Source organism: Mustela erminea, chromosome X (genome assembly GCF_009829155.1).
Source record: "Mustela erminea isolate mMusErm1 chromosome X, mMusErm1.Pri, whole genome shotgun sequence".
NCBI classification, from domain to species: Eukaryota; Metazoa; Chordata; class Mammalia; order Carnivora; family Mustelidae; genus Mustela; species Mustela erminea.
The window spans coordinates 31,018,144-31,039,438 of NC_045635.1; positions in this window are offsets into that span (position 1 = coordinate 31,018,144).

Sequence of the window (21,295 nt, forward strand, 5' to 3'; positions counted from 1 at the left end):
ATCATGCCATTCCTTTTTAAGACTAAATAATATTCCACTGTATGTATATACCACATTTTGTTCATCCATTCATCTGCCAACATGAACGTAGGTATACACATACTGTTTGAATCCCTGCTTTCAATTCGTTTGGGTACATACCCAGAAGTAAAACCACTGGATCATATGGCAAGTTTATGTTTCATTTTTCAGGGACTCCCAAATTATTTCTATAGTGGCTGCACAATTCTACATCCTCAACAATACATTAGGATTCTAATTTCTCGGGGCGCCTGGGTGGCTCAGTGGATTAAGCCGCTGTCTTCGGCTCAGGTCATGATCTCAGTGTCCTGGGATCGAGCCCCGCATCGGGCTCTTTGCTCAGCGGGAGCCTGCTTCTCTCTCTCTCTCTGCCTGACTCTCTGCCTACTTGTGATTTCTCTCTCTGTCATATAAATAAATAAAATCTTTAAAAAAAAAAAGGATTCTAATTTCTCTGTATTCTCATCAATACTTGTTATTTTCTCTCATTGCCAAATCCACTATCTTGAAGCTTTCCTCTTAATTTTTCCTACAAAAATATTATAGTTTCAGCTCTTATGTATAGGCCTTTCATACACTTTGAAGTTAACTTTTGTATATGGTATAAAGTAAGGGTCCAACTTCATTCTTCTGCATGTGAGTGTCCAGTTTTCCCAACACTCTTTGTTGAAGACTCTCCTTTTCTGTTGAATTGTCTTTAGTCCTTGAGGAAAATCATTGGACCACAGACGCAAAGTTTATTTCTAGGCTCTCTCTTCAATTTCACTGGTCTATATGTCTGTCTTTATGGCAGTACCACAAGGATTTAATTATATTAGCTTTGTAATAAGATTATAAAACAGCACATTTGAGTCCTCCAACTTTGTTATTTTTAAAAGTTGTTTTGGCTATTCTGTGCCCCCCAGGTTCCATACCGATTTGAAAATGGATTTTTCTATTTCTTAAAAAAAAGTCATTGTAATTTTGACAGCGATTACATTGAATCTATAGATCACTTTGATAATATTAACATCTTAACAATACTAATTTTTCCAATTCATAAATGCAGGCTATCTTTCCATTTATTTATGTTTTCTTCATTTTTTTTTGTTTTGTTTTTAGTGTATAAGTCTTTTGCCTCCTTGTTTAAAATTATTCCCAGGCATTTTATTCTTTTTAATGCTACTGTAAATGGCATTTTTTCTTAATTTCCTTTTTATATTGTTCATTATAAGAGTAGGGAAACTCAATTAATTCTTGTGTGTTGATTCTGTATCCTCAAACTTCACTAAATTCATTTATTAATTCTAATAACCGTGTGTGTGTGCATGTGTGTATGTGTGTGTGTATGTGTAGCCATTAGAGTTTTCTATACATAAGATCATGTCATCTATGAACAGAGATATTTTACCTTCTCCTATTCAATTTTAATGTCTTTTATTTCTTTTTATTCCCTAATGGCTCTGGCTAGAACTTCCCAAATTATTGGGAATAGAAGTAGCAAAAATAGGCCATAAAACAGTTTTTAACACAGACCAAGATCATTTTCACTGAAGAGGAAATCTATAGTCTCAGTTTATATTAACTCTCATTGACTGATGAAAAAGAAAATAATTTGGGGATATTTACCTTACTTCCAGTAATTAGAAGCTGGGAGACCAAAAGAAACTAAATTGGATGGGGGGGATGGAGAAAGGGTCAGAAAAAAAATAGTAAAGTTAGAACAAAAGCTAAGAGGTCAGTAACAATGGCAATGGCAGCTCCATGTTTTGTGGATCTAAAGTTTATACGGTTTGGGAGTGCTCCTTTAAGGAGAAAAACCAAAATTTTGAATATAAAGTTAAGTAAGAAATTGAATAATATAAGAAAAGAAATGACAACAAATGTATGTAGTCTCGGAAATTCTCGTCCCTTTCTCTGAGAAACTTTAGGAAATTAGTCAGCAATGACTATTTAGACAGGTTTCCTGATTGCAATCTGGCTTCTTCTCCCAATCAATTACACTCCACAACTCCCCAAAACTCCTAGCATTCCAAAGATCCCATTCAACTGAAGGGCCCTGGTGATGCTAAAGCATTATCTGACTCCTGAGAAGCCCACCATCTGATCTCTAGAATGCCTAAATACATATCTGTTTCCCAGGTATTAGCCCTGAAGAGTAGGACTTGAAAAAATTACATTGCATCATTTTGTACAGTTACTCTAGGACTAAAACTTGAAATATCTGTATGGCATCTGTATTTGATTTTTTGCTTGAAATGGACATAATCTGTAGCCTTATTATAATATCAGGCAATAAAAAGCATGATTTATTCAACCAATTTGTCTTGAAAATCCTTTTTTTTTTTTTTTGTCTTGAAAATCCTTATCAAGGAAGCTTGATTATTGAAAAAATCCTAGAAGGATTTGCTGACCACTCTGATGCATTCATAATATAATCTCCAGAAACACACAACTCAAGATTGTGGCAAATTTTCACTGTTCTTAAAAGCCCTGTATGTGTGTCTGTGCTAAAAAACTTATATAAAACTTGTGCTAAGGACTCTGATTTTTAGTTTCTTAAAAATACCAGAAAATTCTGCTTTTGTGTTTTCACAACCTCGGTAATGTTACCTAGTCAATAATAATAATAAGGAGAGAAAACACTGATATTGTGGTAATTGGGTGCCAAGCCATATTGTTATATTTACCTATTTGATTCTCACAATGACCCCATGGGGAAAATTCTATTATTATTGTCATTTTATATATGAGAAAGCTGAGGCACAGAGAGGATTATTAACTTCCCCAGGTAACAAATCTAATAAGGTGTGTGTTAACTCTGGAGGCTGTGTGCCTAACAGCAACATTGTACTACCTCACCAGGCTTCACCAACTACTGATGAACTAGGTGGTACTTACTCGTGAGGTGGATGTCCTCCGCTATTAATGGTTATTCTTTCACTCCAGTGGAAGACCAACTATTTCATATTCTATCCTGATAGTCATAAGAGCATGTGGCTGGAAGTATATTTGCTTTTTTGACCTCTCGCACATCTGTTTTCTAGGAAACCTTCTCCAGCTTGTGTACTAACGTTCAACTCTGTCTTTTTTTAGTTTCATGCTTTCCCAGTTAGAGTTTGTGCTTCATGAGGTCAGGAACAGTGTTTTGCGACTCTTCTGAATCTCCCAGAATTATACTTCGTGGTGTTAGACTCATAGGAAGGTTAAGGACAAACACAGATTTATTCGCTGATATTTTTCTAATAACAAGCCACTGCTAAAAATCAATTATCTGTAATTTGCACTTAAAAATCACATGAACCATGCATTCCTTCAAATAAGATGTATGCAGGGTCCATATGTTATAGGGCTATAAGAACAAAACACAGTCTGTTCCCATTGAGGGCCCGGTGGTATAATGGAAAGGTACAAATCTAAGTAAATATTATAGTGCTGTGTTATAGAGATATTGTTAATTCATTAAATATGAGTGAATTAGCTTCAGTGAGGATGGAGTGATCTAATTCCACTCTTGGCCAGAGATTTCTGACCCATACACTATTAGAACTGAAATAAACTTTGAGGAATTATTTTTATCTAATCCCTTATTTATTTAATATTTATTTATTTATTTTTGAGGGTGGAGGGGCAAAGGGAGAGGGAGAGAAAGAATCCCAAGCAGACTCCCTGCTGAGCGGCAACCCCACCCCCCACCCCCAACTCAGTGCTAGATCTCATGATCCTGAGATCATGATGCTGGTGGAACTCAAGAGTCAGACACTCAGGGCATCTGCATGGCTCAGTCAGTTAAACATCTGACTCTTGATTTAGCTCGGATCATGATCTCTGGGTCACGGGATGGAATCCCAAGCCGGGCTTCAAGCTCAACACAGAGTCAGCTTGTCCCTCTCCCTCTGCTCCTCCCCCCTCACTCATTCATTCTTGTTCTCTCTCTCAAATAAATAAATACAATCTTCAAAAAAAAGAGTTGGATGATCCACCGACTGAGCCACTCAGGCTTCCCTCCCTCATTTATTAAAAGGTTTTATTTTTAAGTAATCTCAACACCCAACATGGGGCTCAAACTGACAAACCCGAGATCAGGAGTTGCATGTTCTACTGACTGAGTCAACTAGGTGCTCCTAATCCCCCATTCTACAGGTGAGAAACCAGAGTGAAAGGATGTTGAGTGGGATTTTCCCTGTTAGTCTAGGCTGGGCTATTAGGAAAAACAGCTGATAATGAAAACCCCTACAAATCCATTTAAAAAGGGCCTTTATATGAACACCATCTTCTTGAAGGAATTTAGAGGAGAGTAGGAGAGCTCTACTGCCATCATAAGTCCTCCCATCCCAGAACTGGCAGAGACCCAGAGATAAGAAGGAGACAGCTTTTGAAGCATGCACAGTGCTCAGAGAAAGGCTCCTTCCCTCCCTTTACAATTTTCTTTTCCTAAATCCAAATGTTGACCCAAATGATGGATTTAAGAGAATCAATCATAAATTTTAGCTAAGTCTGTAAGAAGAGGAGAATGAGATCTTATTACCTATTCTCTCATCTGGATATCCTGTTTCAACAACCAAAGGGAAATCATTAAAATAGTTCGTTAGGTGTTCTTTGAAGGCTGGTGGCATAGTGAATAGGAAAGACTGATGTCAATTTGTTATCTGGAGATTTTGAAGAACAGAGTTCCACTGCAGTGGTCCAAGCCAGCAAGACTTCAAGAAAGCACAGTGTCATAAGGCCGGAAAAAATACAGAGACGACTTTAGCCTCTCCCAGTTTTCCACAGTCCTTGGAGTAGAGAACAGAAGTTCCCATGCCTCCAAGAGGAACTCTGGAGTTTCTCAAGCCACTGGCTGGCCAAACATTGGAACACTCAACCCACAGAAGAGACTGGGGGTATGGAGTATTAGCAGAAGGTCAGAAAAGGAGATACTACATTCCTTCTCTGTCGGGTTTTGCAGTGATGGAGTGATCCTGGGTAAGGCTGATTCTCCCCTGAGTATCACCCACACCACCTACATATTAGTAACAACAGACAGAATTAGACCAAATCAAAGTAAGAAATGGGGCTCCTAGTGGCAGCAGTTATATCCAAGCATTGCTATATCCCTCATCCCTGTTCCCAAACCTAGAAGACTTACATCTGTAAGAAAGAGCGAATATCCCAGAACCTGACACCACCAACACACACACACACACACACACACACACACACACACACACACACACCGTGCTACACTGAGGGGGAAAAGGTATGAGAAGGGGAGTCCTCTCTGGGCACAAATCCAGCATTAACTATAAGAGCTATAATAAACAAATGTGATGTTTGAGTTTTAAATAGGACTAGATGAAATTTTAATATCCATAAAGGATTTGTCCAGTATCTTATTAAGGGATCAGAAAAAGGAGACTTTGAAATTTCATGGTTGAATACAGTTAAAATACAGATCATTTGACATTTAAAATTTAAGCAGTTCAGAGATGCATATCAAAGCCAGGCGTCAGGAAGAAGGGAACATTTCACTTTGACAGGGAAAACTGATTATTACTGATGTTGTTTAAAATTACTGGGCCCTGGGGCACCTGCGCGATTTAGTAGGTTAAAGGTTTGCCTTCGGCTCAGCTCAGGTCATGATTCTAAGATCCTGGGATAGAGCCCTAAGTGGGGCTCCCTTCTCAGCAGGGAGTCTGCTTCTCCCTCTCCCTCTGTGCCTTCACTTGTGCTGCTCTCTCTCTCTCTCTCAAATAAATAAAAGCCTTTAAAATAATTTTCTTTAAAGATTTGGTTTATTTATTTGACAGAGATCACCAGTAGGCAGAGAGGCAGGCAGATAGAGGAGGAAGCAGGCTCCCTTCTGAGCAGAAAGCCCGATGCAGGGCTCGATTCCAGGACCCTAAGATCATGACCTGAGCCGAAGGCAGAGGCTTAACCCACCGAGCCACCCAGGCACCCCAAAAAAACCTTTAAAATAAATTTAAAAATTAAATTATATTACTGGGCCCATACTACCAATAAAAAAAAATACCAACTTTTAGTTGATTTTACTATTTTTTAATTTTATTTTTTAATTAACATATAATGTATTTTTATCCCCAGGGGTACAGGTCTGTGAATCGCCAGGTTTACACACTTCACAGCACTCACCATAGCACATACCCTCCCCAATGTCCACAACCCAATCACCCTCTCCCTACCCCCGCACCCCACAACCCTCAATTTGTTTTGTGAGATTAAGAGTCTCTTATGGTTTGTCTCCTTCAGGATCCCATCTTGTTTCATTCGATTTTACTTTTTTTAACTTCTCCAGAGACAGTGCTCCCTGACTGCTTGCATTTGGGGCATTCTACTAAACTTCCCTTGTCACAGGACGCCAGTTGATGCTCCCCCCAAAGACATTTACACTAGCTTAGTAACCAGCCCAAAGAAACAAAACTTTTCCCAGGGAAGGAAAATTTATTAGGGGTAGAGAATTTTACAGACATTCTACAATCTCTGGCTTTTTAAAATCATTGCTGTTGTCCTTGAAATTAGTTACAGGTGGGCAGACACGGTGGGTCATTGAGATCCTCTGGCCAGCCGACGCAGAGACAAGAGTCACGAGCACAAGAAGATTCTCGTGGAATAATGCTAGAGAAAGGCAAGCGGGGAGGGAGCAAGACTGAGCAGGGAGAACCTCTGCCCACGATGCACATCTGACAAAGTCTCAGCCAGCTGAGCAGGGAGCTGGGGAACAAGGACTGCTTGTTAGATTTTCCTTGTGTTGGTCAGGAGTGGCCAGGCCTTAGTAATCCCACTTGTCACAGCCATTGGCTGGGGGCCGCCAGGAAGAGTAGGGCCTCAGCTACCAAGCTGGGGTGGACCCACCAGCAATGCAGCTGGAGGCTGTCAGGCAGCCACACCTCTTGCAGCTGAACTGCACGTTCTTTCTTGACAGATCTAAGTCTGGCACATCCGGGCTCCCACACGTGATCACACACTAAATTTCTGTATCCCCGGCTTTTCTATTAATTTTGAAAGTGTAGTAAGTGTTTTTGTGACGCTTCATTAGATAGCCACCAACCACGTCTACGGTTAGCTCCAACCAAATAATGTTTAGCTCCCCAGGAAGTTCAGCAGTTGAGAAGAGTCAATTTAGTAAACATGGAACTGGAGTCATTGTGTGACTTGACTCAATTCTGTGTCACACGTCAGCTTTTTTTTTTTTTTTTTGACTGAATAAAGTGCAGATTCTCTGGCAAAGAGAGTCTTTTATTCACATTTCTATATTCTCAGGCACCATACACACACAAAAATACAGAACTTGGCAGGGCACCTGCTGCCTAGGAGGGACAGAGTAAATACTGTGTTTAACAGAGTAACTGATTAGGGAATGTCTAACCTTCTCTCACTTTATATCCATATAAACAGGCTTTGTGTCACTTGTTATTGTTGGCTGCCATGACTCTGGTTTTGAAATCAATATATTTTGATTACGTTCTTCTTTACAAAAGAAGCAATAAAATCCCCAGTGGCAAAAGATAATGCGATTAAAACAATGCTAAGAAGTAATGCTATATTTTCAAAAAGTTGACTGAAGAACCATTTTCTGGGACCTGTCATTCCAATGATATCTCCAGGAAGGTAGCTTTCTTTCTAGCACACCAGAGAGCAAGGATGGGAGAGCAAGATATGTTATTATAATGAGGGAGCCAAGAATCCATATGTCAAAACAAATTTAGGAAGGAAGGGAAGAAGGCTACAGAAAAGCATTGTTTGCACAAATACGACCATTGGAAGGTTCCTCTGTTCAAATTTAGTAACAATTTTCATTCTGCCAGTGGACTGAGGATAATTTTACGATTGTTGGAGACTTACTTCCAGGATCAGGACATCTACATACAATAGTGAGGTCTAACTGGTAACTGGGATGAAACATGAGTGTCAGGAACCCTTAGTAGTGGCCAAAGGGGGACCTGCCCTTTGTAAGCTTTGGGAAAAGGAAGCAAATGATCACGGTCAGTCTGTAGCATCCTCTGGTGGCCATCCACAGGGTAAGTTCACCATGCCACGGGGTTAGTATTAAACTTCAGTAAGAACCATCACTTCCAAAGGATGTGGCTTCATTTGCAAAGTCATCTCTGGATGGATACTTCTGAGTGCTATGAGACAGCCATTGACTCCTGACTTCCCGAAGGTACCTGGGGAGAGCTGCAAATGGGGAAGCTAAAACAAAGCCACATGGGGGCTTCCTGAAGACTCTTTGATGCAACTGATTATGATGTTCTGCTGGATAATTTGCTTGTTTCAAGTGCATGATTAATGGAATTATTATTCATAATTAGGAAATGCCCAGAGAGCAAAGAACACAAACTGTTCTGACTAGCTGTCAGTAATTGCCAGGCTCACACTAATAATGCCCAGGAAATGAAAAGGCTCCAGCACTTTCCTTTAATTTTATTTAGGAATGTGATGTCCTAATGGCAATCGAGTGCTATAGGAAATGTTTATCCTTCAGATTATGTCACCTCGAAGTGCCATTCCTTATGACATCTCTTGCAGAGTACAGAGGAAGTCTGTCAGATAGTATTGCTTAATGAATTAGGGCCTTTCTAATAGTAGGCCGTGTAGACCCTTCCTCTTCCTCATCTCTTCCTGAAATCACATGTGCTGATAGTTCCTTAAGGAGACAGGATACTGGAGGAACAGAATCCATCAGGTGCCAGCTTGATCTCTAACAAAAAGCTCTGTAAGGCTAATCAACTCAGTTTTTTAATGAAATGCCCTTTCTTCTTGTAGCAATGGGGGAAATGTCTTAGCAGCTTTCCAACTATAGGAACTGCTCCAGTTTTTATGTTGTTTGCTTGTGGCAGTTTTTTGGTCTTCTTTGCTACAACTAATCGAAATACTGCCATGCTCGATAGTGCAGAGTCCTGTAAACTTCAATGAGCTATAGAAAGACCCTGGTCAGAGGGAAGGACCATTTATAGAGGCAGTTGCCAATTTTTCCAGCGGACTATCCTTTGGATGATGAGAAAAGCCTGGCCTCCCATGGGCAAAGGTTCAAAGAAATTAAACAGGAATGAGAACAAGGCAGACGACAGGCCTCAAATACATTTTGCAGTTTGTATCTCCTTTTGGGTGCACCCTACAGGATTTTCAAGAGAATGTATGGCGGCCATTTTGGAAGTGGGTGTTTGAGTTCTTTGCAGGTCTGGGAGCAAGAGAGGGAGGAGGCTAAAAGAGCACCGGTCAACTCAATGCAAGTTAAAAGCAAAAAGCTAAATGTGGCAATTTAGGCTACAGGAAAATGCAACCGAAACTCTCTGCGAAGTTCACACACCCGTGCACCCATGTACCCATGCACACACATGTGCACACACATCTTTGGTTCCACCTCAGAGTACCTAAAGCTGTAGGTGAACTCCATAGTTTTATCACAAAGTGGGTTACCTGTGCTCATGCCAAGCTAAAACACAAAATGTAAAGGGACAAAGGTTAAAGTCACTCATTCCTGCCAGGGTTTGGGGCAGAGTAAATCTGTCCCTTCAGTGTGTCTATCCACTCACGACTCCAAGTATGATACATGGTGTAGCATCACCTGGGAGCTGGTTAAAAATGCAGAATCTCGGGCCCCACCCTAGACACACTGAATTAAAATCTGCATGTTACCAAGATAGCCAGGGGATCTCTATGCACACTGCGGTTTAGAAAGCCCTCATCTATAGGGCACTTGGTGAAGCTACCTCTGCAGTTTAGAAGGGATGAGGGTGCATACTGGGCTTCATGAAAGAAAAACAAATAAACAAACAGAATAAGCCTGTTTAATATCTTATGTAACTTTCTACAGGAACTGCATTTCCTTTTTAAAACAACTGAATTCCCAAACTTTTGAAAAGATGTTGTACTATAGGAATGACAACGGTGGGCTTTTCCATACTAGGCAATATTTTTAGTGAACAATGGGTTATTTTTAGAGCAAATGCTGTATTGTCAAGTCCACAAGTTAGCTGAAATATTAATTTAGTGGGCTTCTTGGGACACCTGGGTGGCTCAGTCGTTAAGCATCTGCCTTCGGCTCAGGTCATGATCCCAGGATCCTGGGATCAAGCCCAGCATTGGGCCCCCCACATGGCAGGGAGTCTGCTTCTCCCTCCCCCTCCACCTGCTGCTCCCCCTTCTTGTGCACTCTCTCTTTCTCTGTCAAGTAAATTAAAAAATCTTTTAAAATGTCTATACTGCCTAGAGCAATCTATACTTTTAATGCCATTCCGATCAAAATTCCACCAGTATTCTTCAAAGAGCTGGAGCAAATAATTCAGAAATTTGTATGGAATCAGAAGAGACTCCGAATCGCTAAGGAAATGTTGAAAAACAAAAATAAAACTGGGGGCATCACGTTACCTGATTTCAAGCTTTATTACATAACGTTTATAGGGACAGGTCTATTCTAAGCCTGAGAATACAGATGTAGACAATATAAACAAAATATCTCTAATACTCTGTGGTTTACCTATATGAGAGAGAAAGAAGATAAGCAATAAGTGGGTAAAATTTAAAAAAAAAAAAATCTTTTAAATAAATAAATAAATAGTGGGATTCCTTTTCTATCCAGTTGAGGCAGCACACAGACAAATTCATGGGTGCTGCCCACTTTATCGCCTAGGCTGAGAATCCTTTTTTTTTTTTAATTATTTATTTAACAGACAGAGATCACAAGCAGGCAGAGAGGCAGGCAGAGAGAGAGGGGGAAGCAGGCTCCCCGCTGAACAGAGAGCCCGACGCGGGGCTCGATCCCAGGACCCTGGGATCATGACCTGAGCTGAAGGCAGAGGCTTCAACCCACCGAGCCACCCAGGCGCCCCTGAGAATTCTTTTGATCACAGTAAGGAGAAATGGTTGGGGTTCTCTTCTATTTCATTACAACTTTTACTATGTTACATGCCATTTATTGTCTTAAAATTTATTTATTATCTTCAGTGTTTATTTTATGTCTAACATACCTCCCACTACTACAAGAATGTGAACTCCATTAATATTGCCATCATCCCCCTCAACTGTTTTACTTACATTGCTTGAGGTTTATGCTCACAAAGTAAATAAACATACAATTTGTTTTCAAAGCTGTCTAGAGAGTGAAAAAGGAATCTATGGATTGGGGTTGAATACATCCCATCTTTGCTTTGTTAGACATGATGGTCTCTGGGGGAAACTATCCCCCACTAACATTAACAAATTGGTTTCTCTTTCAGGTAACAGTCCCATGTTATTTAGTATCACTTCACTGCAAAGTAGTCTCTCTGTTTCCAATTTCAAAGTAGCTGCATTCATTTCTCTGCCTGAAAAGCTGAGAACAGATGCTGGAATAACATGATTTACACATGTGTTAATCCTGACAAGGGGACCAGTTTGCAGGTTTATATGACATCCACCACTGCTCTTCGACCTCTCCCTTCCCCCACAGATATGACAGAAACTGTACGCAAAGAGACGTAAGATTTATTATTCTACAATGTTACCAGAGGCTGGAAGTCCTATATTCTAATTAACGCATAGAACCCCACAGCATGGCGACAAACTACACAGGTTTGGAAAGTACCGTGCAACCGTAAGGGATTCAAGCTATATAGAGTCGCTTCCTGTTTCTTCTTCTTTCTGCCTCTTAACTTTGGAGAGTCCCAGAGTTCAGTCCTTGGTCCCTTCTTTATATTATATTCATACACACATTCCTGCTCAGTGAACTTAACTCCCGTGGCTTTAATCACTATCCAGTTACTGAATGCACTGAAATGGAGAGCCTAGCTTTGAATGATGTCCTGGGCTTTGTATTTGTATATATACGTACATTCAACAACTGTTACTTGGATGTTTAACGTGCAATTCAAACTGAGCATGATTCAATTTGAATTCCTTGTCAAAAATCTTACTCCCAAAATCTGCTCCGCTCATAATCTGAGTTGAGGGCAACTCTATCATTTCGGTTGTTCAAGACAAAAATCTCAAGAGTTACTCTTGACTCATTTCTCCTTCTCAAGCCTTGTCTAAACTGTCAGGAAATTCTGTGAACTTTACTTTCAAAATACATCCACTACTGTACACCCACTTTTTTCCAGCTTTACTGTCATCCTGGTAGGAGCCACAGTTATTATCTGTTGCCTGGATTACAGCAACAACCTCCAAAGTCGTCTCTCTGTTTCCAATTTCAGGCCCCAACAGATGATTTCCAACAAAACAGCTGGAGATAATCCTTCTAAAAACTAAATCAGATTATATCAGTCTGCTCCAACCCTCCAATGCCTCCCTAGTCCATTCTGAGTAAAAGCCCAAATCCTTATAGGGTCTGGCCCTCTGTCACTGCTCCAACTTCATCTTCTCTTATTTCTCTTCTTCCACTTCTGCTCACCACTTCCATGTTGCTCTTAGAGCACACCAGACACGCTCCTGCCTGGGGATTTTGCTCTGTGGTTTCTTCAGCTTGGAACACTCCTCACTGCAGATAGCCACATAACTTGCTTCCACTCTGTCCTTCCTATCTGCAAAGGTCACCTTTACGTCCACCACCCTTTCTGGAGTTGCAACACACTTTCCCGACCTGGCCCTCCCATCTGTTCTCTCCATATTCTTTTTATCATTATTCAATTGTACTTGGCACTCCCTAGCATGCCCATAGTTTAGTTACTATTCTTATTGTTTATTGTCTGTATCTCTGAACCCAGACAAAAGCCCCATGAGACTACAGATTTTGTCTCCTTGGTTCAGTTCTAGATCTTAAGCATCTGAAGTAGTGTGGGTTACTTACCAGGCACTCAATAAATTCGTTGAAGGTGCTAATTTTTACTAAGTTCTACTTTTACACTGATTGAGAATTTTCCTCCCTACTATCCTGAAAAGTTGACTCCTACTTTGCCCTCTAAAAGAACACAGCGGAAACTTACTCTTTTTCAGGCTAATCTCTGGCCAAAAAGTATATGTAGACTTCCCCCCACGTGAGATGCAATTTGCCTGGAACTTTTCCTTTATTGCATTCCTGTATAATTTTATTCCAGGCCTAACCTGCCATACTTAAGGTAAGCGGGAATGTTTTCCTAACTTTATGATCAACACACAGGCCTGTCTTCATGACTATGATTACAACTTCTGATCCAGCAATCCATAGTCATTAGCACCAAAGCCAGGAAAGATTGAAATGAAACTACTTGAATAGTTTTAGCCAATTGCTAAGGCCATCAGAGACAAGTAGGCCCCAAATAACATTAAGTCCAAGGGCATTTGCAAACACCTTGTGAGTTAATATTTGATATCTCACATTTCCTTCTTCTCCTTTTATAATTGATTTATGCAGTCAAGTTCCCTGTGAGTTGAAAGCTCACACCTAGCTGAAAATGATCCACATGCAAGAATCTTGGGCTTTGTCCAAAATACCCCAAGACAATTTAGAGGTTTAGTTGAAATACCAGAAATATTTTAACTCATTATCAATTCGACCAGCAACAGGCATGCCTGGGAAGGAGGCCATTTAAATTGCATCTAGTCTGTACCAGAACATTAAAAGCTGTTCATGCAGAGAGATGTTTGCGTCCCGAATATTTGAAAGAGCTCTTTAGGGAGGTTAATTATTTGAGGTGTTATTTATATATCACATCCTGGTGTCCTTATTCAGTAATACTGTAGAGTTCTGGAGGAAAGACGTAGTTGGAAGCTTATGCTAGACAACAGGATGATAGCTAACATCATTTATAAACCTTAAATTGGCATGCATGACCATTCTATCTATGAGGAAATAATAGCATAAAATACACTGAAAAGAATGCTCTATCACATTGTATCAGATTCCTATCAGTAATGTCATTTCCATGTCCAAGTACTATGAACCTAATCACAGAATATTCTTATGACAACAAAAACCACTGGAGTTTCAGAAGTCTTTTACATTTCAGCTGACACAGTATTTCCAAATACATAATTTCAATAGTCTCATTGGAGATGACTTCATCCTTGTTTTTCATACAGAGATAATGCAAGTAACAAGGTGAAATAATCTGCCTAAGGACCAATAACCAGTATGTAGCACAGCCTTGTTCTTGGTGCAATATGTCTTTTTCCACACTCAAGTGCCATTATTTGCAAGTTCACAGCAGAGTTCTGGGGGGAAGAGGTACCTGGAAGTTCTTGCTAGAGAGAATGGAGATGACAAACTCTATGACAGCAAATATTAATATGTATTTCAATATCTGCCTTCCCTATTAGATGGTAATCTTCTCAAAGTGCCTACTTAAATCTGTGTCCCCCATAACTTGCACAGTCTATAGCACAAAGCCAATATTAAAAATGTTGAATTAAAAAGGCTTAATAAATATGAAAGTGAGTCTCTTTCTCTCAGGTACACCTTTTCTTGTCACTAAGAAAAGGGACCCTTCCCCAGACCTGGGGAAAGTGAGAAGGAGCATGAGAACTGTGGAAAGGATACATTCATCCATTCACTCATTCAAAAATGATGTACTGCCATTAAAAGGATTATTCACCACGACCAAGTGGGATTTATTCCAGGGCTGCAAGGTTGGTTCAACATCCGCAAATCAATCAATGTGATATAATACATTAATAAAAGAAAGAACAAGAACCATATGATACTCTCAATAGATGCTGAAAAAGCATTTGACAAAGTACAGCATCCCTTCCTGATCAAAACTCTTCAAAGGGTAGGGATAGAGGGCACATGCCTCAATATCATCAAAGGCATCTATAAAAAACCCACCACAAATATCACTGTAAATGGAGAAAAACTGAGAGCTTTTCCGCTAAGGTCAGGAACATGGCAGGAATGTCCGCTAAGGTCAGGAACATAGCAGGAATGTCCATTATCACCACGGCTATTCAACACAGTATTAGAAGTCCTAGCCTCAGCAATCAGACAGCAAAAATAAATTAAAGGCATCCAAATCGGCAAAGAAGAAGTCAAACTATCACTCTTTGCAGATAATATGATACTATATGTGGAAAACCCAAAAGGCACCACTCCAAATCTGCTAGAACTTGTCCAGGAATTCAGTAAAGTGTCAGGATATAAAATCAATGCACAGAAATCAGTTGCATTTCTATACACCAACAATCAGACAGAAGAAAGAGAAATTAAGGAGTCAATCCCATTGACAGTTGGATCCAAAACCATAAGATACCTAGGAATAAACCTAACCCAAGAGGCAAAGAATCTATACTCAGAAAACTATATAGTACTCATGAAAGAGATTGAGGAAGACACAAAGAAATGGAAAAATGTTCCATGCTCCTGGATTGGAAGAACAAATACTGTGAAAATATCTATGCCACCTAAAGCAATCTACACATTTAATGCAATCCCTATCAAAATCCCATCCATTTTTTTCAAAGAAATGGAACAAATAATCCTAAAATTTATATGGAACCAGAAAAGACCTCAAATAGCCAGAGGAATGTTGAAAAAGAAAGCCAAAGTTGGTGGCATCACAATTCCAGACTTCAAGCTCTATTACAAAACTGTCATCATCAAGACAGTATGGTATTGGCACAAAAACAGACACATAGATCAATGGAATAGATCTATAGAATAGAGAGCCCAGAAATAGACCTTCAACTCTATGGCAACTAATCTTCGACAAAGCAGGAAAGAATGCCCAATGGAAAAAAGGGAGCCTCTTCAACAAAGGGTGTTGGGAAAATTGGACAACCACATGCAGAAAAATGAAACTAGACCATTTCTTTACACCACACACGAAAATAGACTCAAAATGGATGAAGGACCTCAATGGGAGAAAGGAATCCATCCAAATCCTTGAGGAGAACACAGGCAGCAACCTCTTTGACCTCAGCTGCAGCAACTTCTTCCTAGGACCATTGCCAAAGGGAAGCAAGGGCAAAAATAAACTATTGGGACTTCATCAAGATCAAAAGCTTTTGCACAGCAAAAGAAACAGTTAACAAAACCAAAAGACAACTGACAGAATGGGAGAAGATATTTGCAAACGACATATCAGATAAAGGGCTAGTATCCAAAATCTATAAAGCCCTTATCAAACTCAACATCCAAAGAACAAATAATCCAATCAAGAAATGGGCAGAGGGGGCGCCTGGGTGGCTCAGTGGATTAAGCCGCTGCCTTCGGCTCAGGTCATGATCTCAGTATCCTGGGATCAAGCCCCGCATCGGGCTCTTTGCTCAGTGGGGAGCCTGCTTCTCTCTCTCTCTCTCTCTCTGCCTACTTGTGATCTCTCTCTGTCAAATAAATAAAAAAATCTTTAAAAAAAAAAAAGAAATGGGCAGAGGACATGAACAGACATTTCTGCAAAGAAGACATCCAGATGGCCAACAGACACATGAAAAAGTGCTCCACATCACTCGGCATCAGGGAAATACAAATCAAAACCACAACGAGATGCCACCTCAAACCAGTCAGAATGGCTAAAATTAACAAACCAGGAAATGACAGATGCTGACGAGGATGCGGAGAAAGGGGAACCCTCCTACACTGTTGGTGGAAATGCAAGCTCGTGCAACCACTCTGGAAAATAGCATGGAGGTTCCTCAGAAAGTTGAAAGCTACCCTACGACCCAGCAATTGCACTACTGGGTATTTACCCTAAAGATACAAACGTAGTGATCTGAAGGGGCATGTGCACCCAAATGTTTATAGCAGCAATGTCCACAATAGCCATACTATGGAAAGAACCTAGATGTCCATCAACAGATGAGTGGATAAAGAAGATGTGAGATAAACACACACACACACACACACACACACACACACACATACATACACAATGGACTACTGCACAGCCATCAAAAGAAATGAAATCTTGCCATTTGCGACGATGTGGTTGGAACTAGAGGGTATTATGCTTAGCGAAATAAGTCAATCAGAGAAAGACAACTATCATGTGATCTACCTGATATGAGGAAGTGGAGATGCAACGTGGGGGACTTGGGGGGTAGGAAAAGAAAAAATGAAACAAGATGGGATCAGCAGGGAGACAAACCATAAGAGACTCTTAATGTCACAAAACAAACTGAGGGTTGCCGGTGGGGGGAGGGGTATAGGGAGAGGGTGGTTGGGTTATGGACATTGGGGAGGGTATGTGCTATGGTGAGCGCTGTGAAGTGTGTAAACCTGGTGATTCACAGACCTGTACCCCTGGGTCTAATAATACATTATATGTTTATTTAAAAAATTGAAAAATTATTTTAAAAAATGATGTAGTGAGTATCTACAAGATGCCATGCACTATAGTAGGCAAAAGTCATAGTAATGCAGAAGACAAAGTGCCTACACTCAGAGTGCCCACAGACTTGGGAGGTGTGCTTTTAACTCTTGTTACAAAGAATGGAACAGTGCATCTCAAATTTGAATGTGCATACTAATTACCCAGGGATTTGGCAAATTCTGGTTCAGTAGGTCTGGGGTGGGGCCAAAGAGTCTACATTTCTCAAAGCTCCCAAGTGATGCTGATTATGCTGGTTTCAGGTTCACCATCTGAGTAATAAGGACCAAGATTATAAAACTTTATTCTCTTGAAATATTACCTGTATTCTCTCCCCACGAAGATTTCCTCAATGTAATTTGCCCTCATTTGTGTGTGTGTGTGTGTGCGTGTGTGTGTGTGTATGTGTGTATTTACTTCTATGCAATTCTGTCACATATGTAGGTTTGAATAGCCAACATCACAATAAAGATACAGAGCAGTGCCATCACTCCTAATCCCTCTCCCCACAACACTACAACCCTCTGATAACCACTAATCTGTTATCCATCCCTATAATTTTGTCATTTTAAGGATGTTATATAATCATACCATATGTAACCTTTTGATATTGGTGCTTTTGTTTCATATACCGCTCTAGAGAGTCATCCAGGTTTTTGCCTCCATCAATAGATCATTCCTTGTAATTGGAGAGAAGTATTCCGTTGTACGAAAAGTACTGGTTTGTTTAACCATTCACCAGTTGAAGAAAATTAGGCTGTTTCCATTTTCAATTATTACAAACACAGCTGCTCTTAATTTTTGTCTGCAGATTTTTGTGTGAACATAGGTTTTCATTTCTTTGTGATGAATAACCGAGATGGCAACTGCAGAACAATCTGGTAGTTTCATGTTTAGTTTTGTAAGAAACTGCCAAATTGTTGCCCAGAGTGCCTGTACAATTTTACACTTCCTCTAGCACAGTGTATGTTCCATTTTCTCAACATTTGGTGTTGTCACTTTTTTTTTTAAATCTTAGAAATTCTAACAGATATGTAGTGATAGCTCAATGTGATTTTCATTTGCATTTCCTTAATGGCTACTGATATCAAACACTTTTTGTGCTTCATTGTCACCTGAATATCTCTTTGGTTAAATGTCTGTTTATGTGTCAACCTGATTTCTGATTGGATTGTTTCTGTTATTTCTGTTGAGTTTTAAGAGCTCTTCACATATTCTGGATACTGCTTTGTCATATATGTTCTTTAGAAATAGTGTCTCCTCATCTTGAGCTTGCCTTTCATCTTTTTCACAGGGTCTTTTACAGAGGCAAAGTTTTTAATGTTTGTGAGGTCCAGATTATCACTTTTTCCTTTTACAGATTATGCTTTGGGTATCAAATTGAACAACTGTTCACCAAGACCAGATCCTGAAGATTTTCTCCTGTTTGTTTTCTCATAAAGGTCTTATAGTTTTAAGTTTTACATTGAAATCTGTGATCATTTTCAGGGCACATGGCTGGCTCAGTGAAACATGTGACTCTTGATCTTGGGGTTGCGAGTTCGAGCCACACATTGGGTGTAAGAGAGTACTTAAAAATAAAATCTTAAAAAAAATAAAAAATAAAAGTACATAAATCCACGACCATTTTCAGCTATTTTTTGTATAAATTGTGAGTTTTAGATTGGAATTTATTACACCTCTCGAGGTGTAGCATGAGGTCCCAGTGGGTGTTGTGTTCAGTTTCCCACTAGATCCCAGTGACATCACCCCTGCAAAGTGGAGCGCAACACTCACATCTCCTTCATTGCAGTTAAGGTGGAAGCTCAGCTAGCCTTTTCCTCTGCTGACACAGTCTTCTCCACTAATGTGTAACCTTTACTTTCACTGTCTGGTTGAGGCTGAGTGATTATGTAAGCTCATCACTAGGCCCCTCCACCACTAGAAAAGAAGGAAGTAGAGGGCTGATCTACAATATTTTGTTACTAGAGGTTGGGAGGGTCTCAGAGGGCTGTCGCCTATTTCCATGGTGCCGTGGGGAGTGAGAGAGTGGAAGATTAGCTTGCACTTGGCCCTCCGGGAGAAGTGGAGGAGGGGTACAATTTTTCCATTGTTCCACGGGGTTTTGGCCGGAGTAAAGTGGCTATTACCAAAACAGTTTCCATTGTTAACGTACCCCGTTTCTAGGCCTTTACCTAGGAGAAACAGGCTCTTTTTTGTCTGTGCTTGGTGGTGGTTCTGGGTTGGAGGCTTTTGTAAGCATCCCATATGGGACTGGGATACACAGAGGTGATAAGAAAACCCAGGGAACTCTCTGCCAAGTTGTTCCTCAAGCCCCATGCAATTTAAACCCGCAAATAATAGAGGACTATAGGATGGCATTGGCTTTCTGAGAACTGGTACTGAGGACTGACCCTTTTTCTCTGCCCTAGATTTTGTAGTCTCTGAACCCCAAGGGCCCAGCAGCATACACTTTCCCTGTTGTCCATTAAATTTCTCTTTCATAATGATGGAAAGGAGTACACTTCAACTCTGAGAGACACCCTGATGGCTTCTAGGCTCAAGAAGTGCTGGGCGCCAGGGTGGTTCAGTGGGTTAGGCCGCTGCCTTCGGCTCAGGTCATGATCTCAGGGTCCTGGGATCGAGTCCCACATTGGGCTCTCTGCTCAGCAGGGAGCCTGCTTCCCTCTCTCTCTCTCTCTGCCTGCCTCTCCATCTACTTGTGATTCCTCTCTGTCAAATAAATAAATAAAACCTTAAAAAAAAAAAAAAAAAGAAGTGCTATCAGTGGAGCACCTGGGTGGCTCAGTGGGTTAAAGCCTCTGCTTTCAGCTCAGGTCATGATCCTGGGGTCCTGAGATTGAGCTCAGTGGGGAGCCTGCTTCCCTCCCCCCACCCCCGCCTGCCTCTCTGCCTACTTGTGATTGCTGTCAAATAAATAAATAAAATCTTAAAAAAAAAAAAGTGCTATCAGCATCTTGGGGAGGGGGGTGGTAGTCACATGGGATGACAGCAAAGGGAACTCTGGTTGTGTCCTTATAGCTCAAGCACATCGGAGAAGAAAATTAGCTCTTGGCTTCTTCTTCTATTTCCAAATGTCACCTTTCCTTACACTCTCATGAGTCCAACATGCCTTATGTTTCTTGTTACTTAGCTAGTATTTTCAAATGCTCAGCTCCAGAAAGGTCCTGGCAATTGATGGTGGGGCTTCATAGAAATTATTCTAAACCTCTACCCCTCCGTGTATTACATGAGGGAAACAGAGGATCAGACAGTTATTAAGTGATTTTCTCAGGACACACACTCAAGTCTGACTCCAGAACTCACTATCGCTATCATTCATCTGCTTCAATTAACGCCAAACTCATCTGATTTAAGGCAAAAGCACTCTCTTAGTCTGCCTGGGCTTCTAGAACATAGTATCAGACACAGGGTGGCTTAAACTGCATTTACTTCTCACAGTTCTGGAGACTAGAAAGTCCAAGATCCGGGATCTAGCAGATTTAGTATCTGGTGAGAACTCACTTGTTGGCTCATGGACACCCATCTCCTGGTTATGTTCTCAAATGGCAGGAGGATGAGGAATCCTTCTACAATCTCTCTTATGAAGGCACTAACCCCACCCATGAGGGCTCTCCTCTCATGACCTAATCACCCCCCAAAGGCCCCACCTCCAAATGCCATCACATTGGGGATCAGGATTTCATTATATGAATTTTGGGAAGACACAAACATTTGGTCTCTAGCAAGCACATTACTGGCTGAACTTACTTCTATAAATGTAGCCAGTGATAGTGACACAGTCTTAGCACTTGTGGGCAACTAAGTGGCTGGTGGTCCTAGGAAAGGATGTGTGATTACTTACTGTAAGGATTTAAACACAACCACCTAACTCAGTGTTCATGCTAGAGTATGGAGTTCTTCCCTCATTTAGAACTTTGGTCTCATGGGGCACCTGGGTGGCTGAGTCAGTTAAGCGTCTGCCTTTGGCCCAGGTCATAATCCCAAGGTCCTGTAATCAAGCCCCACATCAGGCTCCCTACTTAATGGGGAGTCTGTTTCTCCCTCTCCTTTTGCCGCTCCCCCTGTCTGTGCTCTCTTTCTCTCTTTCAAATAAATAA